General features: G+C 42.9%; 1 long non-coding RNA gene across 1 annotated transcript in view; it reads left to right on the top strand.

Annotated features, from left to right (window-relative positions):
• LOC109297790 overlaps window positions 1–5,543 on the top strand; it is an 18,615-nt gene that overhangs the window by 4,880 nt on the left and 8,192 nt on the right. The window contains exon 2 of the long non-coding RNA XR_002097416.1: window positions 3,414–3,424. This is a non-coding gene — a long non-coding RNA (uncharacterized LOC109297790). The remainder of the gene's footprint in view (window positions 1–3,413; window positions 3,425–5,543) is intronic.

The following is a 5,543-nucleotide window of genomic DNA, read 5'->3' as shown; positions in this document are numbered from 1 at the left end:
TTCCTCCCTTTTTTGAAGATGGGAACCACGTTGGCCCTCTTCCAGTCCTCCGGCACCACTCCAGAGCACCATGAGTGCTCGTAAAGCCGTGCCAGGGGTCCTGCAATGACCTCGGCCAATTTTTTTAGAGCTCTAGGGTGGAGAACATCCGGACCGGCTGACTTGAATACGTCCAGCCCCTCCAGAAGCTCCCTAACTAATTCTGTGTGTGTGTGTGTGTGTGTGTGTGTGTGTACACACCTTTTTTCAGAAAAGTTGCACTGATATTTTCAGCTATTGTAAAGTAAATTTATACCTTTTACCAATAGAAAAAGAGGTGAATAAATAAGTATATGTTGGAACATTCTGATGTTATAAAGAGTTCTCTTTCTGTACATGTACACACGTGCGCGCACGCGCACACACACACACACACACACACACACACACACACACACCTTTCTAGGCAAAGGGAAAGACAGACCCTTGTTCTGAAGAGCTTACAGAATGTTTTAAAAACTAATCAAGATGCTTTAAAAGCTACAGGAGTTGTACCTTTAAGTCAAGCCCTGTTCTGTGGAAGTAGTCATGGTAAATTATCACTTTGCATACAAATCAGTTCATCAGATAACTGTTTGGGCTGCCATAAATTATTGATGGATTAACAAAAATTGTCTTTGCCTTTACCAATGGAGGACTACAGGGAAAATGGTCCGTTTGTGGTAAGATTTATCTTGTAATTTTTTTCTGTTAGGAGGGTGCTGCCTGTAAAAACCAGTACAATTTAACCTATGCATGCTATCTCAGCCATAAACTCGTATCTCAGTTTTCCTGCCAGCTGAAAAATCTACTACTGACACACAGCATTTTTCAAAGTTCCACCTACATGTTATGTCTTGGACTTTTCAGATTTGAATTGCAAAGGGACAAAAAATACTTAGGCTTTAAAAAAGCCTTTACTCTTGAGACCTTCTTCTCCTGTTACCCTGTTAGGCTCTTGTTTCCACAGTGTCAATAAACAGGAATGACCAAAAGCTGAAAATTTAGACACTGAAGCACCCATAGGAACCAGGGGGGCAGCCCTCAGTGGTTTGTGCCATTTCCTGCATCCTAGATTTATTTTCATTTTGACTGCTGTTGGCAAGGAACTCCCAAGACCTCTCAGCAGTTTGGTGGTCACTCAGGCTTTCAGTGTTATGCTCAAGCTTCACAGCATTCTACATCCCCTGTATCTTTTCTGGGTCATATTTGATGCCAGTTGTTTCAGATATCCTCAGGAGGGTTTGATTGTATGTCTGCTCCAGTAGAGCATCTATATGTATTTATATGATTGGTGTACTGACAACCTGATCAATTTTTCCTTTGCCTACATAATGGGTGCTTCACTGAGACATTGAGAGTCTCCTGTTCCTCATCTTCATTGTCAAAATTAGGCTTGGACATCTTTTATCATAGGAGCAATGGACTTTTAGCTTATATATTCCAGTGTAGAGCATTTGCCAGGGAAAAAATGAGCTAGATAAAGGATATAAAAGCCAAAAAAAGGAGACAGGTACCTAATGAGTTTTCAAAAGTGCTTAGATGTTCTTGAGTTCAATGGGGTTAGACTTATGGGTGCTGCTTTTGAAAACACTGCTATGTGTTTGCATCTGGAGGTGCCTAAATACCTTGTGTCTGTATATTTTTCCTGAGAGATGAACACATTTAACCTTCACTCACAGAACATTGTGTCATCTCCTATTTTGTTCCCATCTTCAAGAGCCTGTTGTCTTCTCAGTCATAAGTTTCAGGATGGAGAATAGAAGATGACACAGAAACTTCTAAAAATGTTCCCTACCCTGCCATACTACAGCTATTTTTGCAGGCAGGATTGTTGAATACATCAATTGCTGGGTCAAAGATTATGATTAGCTTGGGTGCAAGATCTGCCCTTATGCCATTTAGTCCTGAAAGGAGCATCTCTTGGAAGTCCTTTTGACTTCTGATGCAGCTGTTAAGTTGGACTTGCAGTCCATAAATTCTCATGATTCAAACTTCTGTGCTGGCCATTGGAAGAGCACTTTATCAGCTGAAGTCTAGCAAAAGGATGCTCTGATTTTGCATAATCACTTCTCTTCGTTGCTCCTATTGAAGCATCCTGCAATACCTGAATTATTTGTGGATAATGGCTATTTTTTATGCGACATTCCAGCCTCTGTAGCAAGAAAAGAATAGATGGTAATGCTGAAAATATTGACACGCTATTGTATGCAGAAGTAGTGCACCCTCTTATATTGTACTATGTTTTTAGCTCTGGGTACCGCACCTTAAAAGGTATACAGGAGAAAGAGAGAAGAGTAGTAAAAAGCAACAGAGTGGGTGGAAATACAGACAAAATCTCACATTAGGAGAGCACGGTTTGAAAGGAGGAAAAATAGAGCATATGATAGAAGTATATAAAAGAAATTATATAAAGAAGTTCAGTTGGGTATTTGTTTTTATTTTTTAATAAAACAAATACGAGGATGCCCAACAGAATTGAAAAGTACTAAATGCTTACTAAATGATAAATGCTTCTAACTCACAGATGCATTTGACCATGAGAACAAAGCAAAGAGAGCTCCTGACTAGTAGAAGAAAAATAGAGCTGAATTATCATTTTTGCTTGTTAGAAAATGAAATGAAACAGTCAAGATTAGACAATGGCTTGGCACAGAAGAGAAAAGCAGCCAATCCAAAGAGAGGGGAAGAGAGTGGAGTTAATTGGTGACCAGAACTCTAACAGCATAGTGGAGGGTTTCATGGAGAACAAAAGGTAAGATGATTTAAAAACAGAAGGAAGAGTGAAAGGAAAATGACAGCTAAGGGAGTAGTGCTGTTAGGAAGGTTTTGGGATGTTTGATCACTGGCAAACTTTTATGTACAGAGGATTTTCTCCATATATTGACTTCAGTTGAGGAAGTGAGGAAACCAGAATTTTGTGATCAAGGTTAATGTGATTGATAAGAGATTGATAAGTAATTCAGGGAGAAGGTTGGGAGAAACCCAGTAACGTTCACAACAGGAATAAACATACAACAGGAGGGATGCTGGGTAAGTAACGAAGAGGCTAGAGGATGATGCACTGAGGATTGGAAGTGTAAGAAAAATAGTAGCAACGTCAGTGAAAATAAGTGAGTAAGTATTAGCTACGCCTATTCCAATTGGTAATTTGAATGGAAATGTAAGATTGTATCCAATTGGGAATTTGGATAAGATCACCTGAAACAACTGAAATGTTTGCAACCTAATGCAAGTAGTGTGGGCTATAAAACAAAAGAACTGGTACCTGTGTGTGAGACATGAAACTGGGTATTATAAGAATAATATAATATGGTGGAATAGTTGCTGTGACTGGAATACTGGTATTGAAAGCTGTAATTTTTTTAGGAAAGATAAAGATAAAAATATTGGAGTGGCATTGTGTGTTAAAGAGGTGGTTGGTCAGAATGAATTGTGATGATATGGACAAAACTGGATCTGTTTTGGAGGAACTTACACTAGGAAGGGATGGTTAGAAACAGCATTGTCAATTGTCTGTAAATTTAGAAACAGTCCATTTGAAGAGGAAAAAAAAGCTAAAATAAAAACCAGTTAAAATCCATTGTTGGGATGTGGCTGGTGTTGATGGACCGATACGAGTGTTGATGGACAGACAGAGCAGAGCAGCTCTATGTCCTCAGCGGATCATCCTCTATAGCCTCTGACCAGGAGCACAGCTCTCCTGTAGGTAGCTCTTCATCAGGACTTTGTTGCACACAAGAGCTTCCATCGCCCCCTCTGCCAGCCTAGTGTTGCCGGCCTGTAACAGCTGCTTGCCTGCACTTGAGGGCTGTACTGTCAGTCACTACTACCCTTAGAGGAGCCCATTACTTGACAGTTTGTGCTCTCCTTTGCCTGGGAAGGGGCAGGCTGTCAATAGCCAAGGGTTTTAAATTGCCTCTTGTGGAGCCCAAGTTGGCTGAATAGGGTGTGATTTAAAACTGGAAGCATAGGGAAATGGGGTTGGGGATAGCCTCCCCAACCTTGGCTTCCTGGTTTTTAAATCATATGGTCTGGCTGGGCAGCACATACAGGCCTGTGAATTTTAAATGCTGCGAACCAAGCTATGGGTAACGGGGCAGCATTTATAGCTAGAGTGACCATATGTCCCGTATTGGTCAGGACAGTCCTGGTTTTCAGAGGCTGTCTCAGCGTCCCAGCCATTGGAGAAAATTAAAACAAAAGTCCTGGATTTGGAGGAACCCACCTGCACGTGTGGCTCCTGAGGCAGGAGCTGGGCATATGCAAACAGGTTCACACCAGTCCAGGACTTCTGCTTCAGTTTTCTCCAGGGAGCCCAGCCAGTGAGTTGCTTCCTAGTCCAGCTGCGAGCTTCCACAGTAGTTGGGGAGCTGCAGGCTCGGAGTGGGGTGTGTGTGTGCGCACGTTCATGCTCATGTGGGGGGGTTGGGCCTGTGTGTGCGTGTGTGTGTGTGTGTGTGTGTGTGCATGCGCGTGTGCATGCGCGCATGCATGCCATGCTGTCCTAGCTGGCCCTGCTCCTGCGAGCCGTGGAAACAGGGCTGTGTGTATGTGCGCACATGTGTGTAAGGGAGTTGGGATTGTGCCACACTACCCCACTCCTGGGAGCTGCAGGGTTGGGGCGTGTGCGTACAGGCATGTGTGTGCCTGTATGCATGTGTAGTGGTGCCCCCCAGCACCTCCCGCTCCCATCCCATATTTTCTTACCCCTATCCTGGATTTCCCCCAAATTATTATGATCACCCTATTTATAGCTCAGGGACTAGGAACTTGGGCAGGAATAGCTTCCCTAGTCCTGGTTTCTGGCCCCTGGGATTTTGTAATCCCCATTCCCACCACCCAGTTTAGTCATGGGTGGGGCAAGTGGAAGCTGGCAGGGACCAGAAATCAAACTTTGGGGCAACCTCCCCATCCTTGTTCCTAGTCCCGTGGGCTTTGTAATCCCCATCTGTGCTGCTAAGTAGTAGGAGCAGCATTTAAAGCCCAGGAGTCAGGAGCCAAAGCAGAGAGGGGATGGACACATGTTCTCCTGGCCCCAGAACCCTCCCAGATCTCTAGAAGGGCTTCAGCCCAGGGTACCTGCACTCCTCTGGGTTGATCCAGAGAAGTGCACAGGGCAGGGACTCTTCTTTCTCCCAGCACATATGTAACATCTCTCCACTGCCTTAAAAATTGACAGAGAACTCTATAAGATCACAGGATAATTGAATAATAGTGGAAAATTTGTAATTAGGTGAGTCTTTAAATTGTCCAGTTTAGAAATGGTAACAGTAGCAGTAAAGCAGAGACATTTTTCATGAGATAATTAATCAAGTATAGCCCAGGTACCCTGCCTCAGTTTTCAGTAAGGATAAAAAAGTAAAGGAGAATGAGAATATAGTAACAGAAATTACCATATTTGAGGTGCAGGCTCATTGTGACAAACTTGGAGGACCCCGATAATTTGCATCTCAGAATATTGAATGAACTTGAATATGAATTGAATATAGGCTGTACAGGAGGGACAGGATAGGAAAGAGAGG

The sequence above is a fragment of the Gavialis gangeticus genome, unplaced genomic scaffold, assembly GCF_001723915.1.
Source record: "Gavialis gangeticus isolate Ggan-Ray unplaced genomic scaffold, GavGan_comp1, whole genome shotgun sequence".
In the NCBI taxonomy this organism is placed as follows: domain Eukaryota; kingdom Metazoa; phylum Chordata; order Crocodylia; family Gavialidae; genus Gavialis; species Gavialis gangeticus.
The sequence above is the reverse complement of the archived record's forward strand: the minus strand, read 5'-3'. Positions and strand labels throughout refer to the sequence as shown.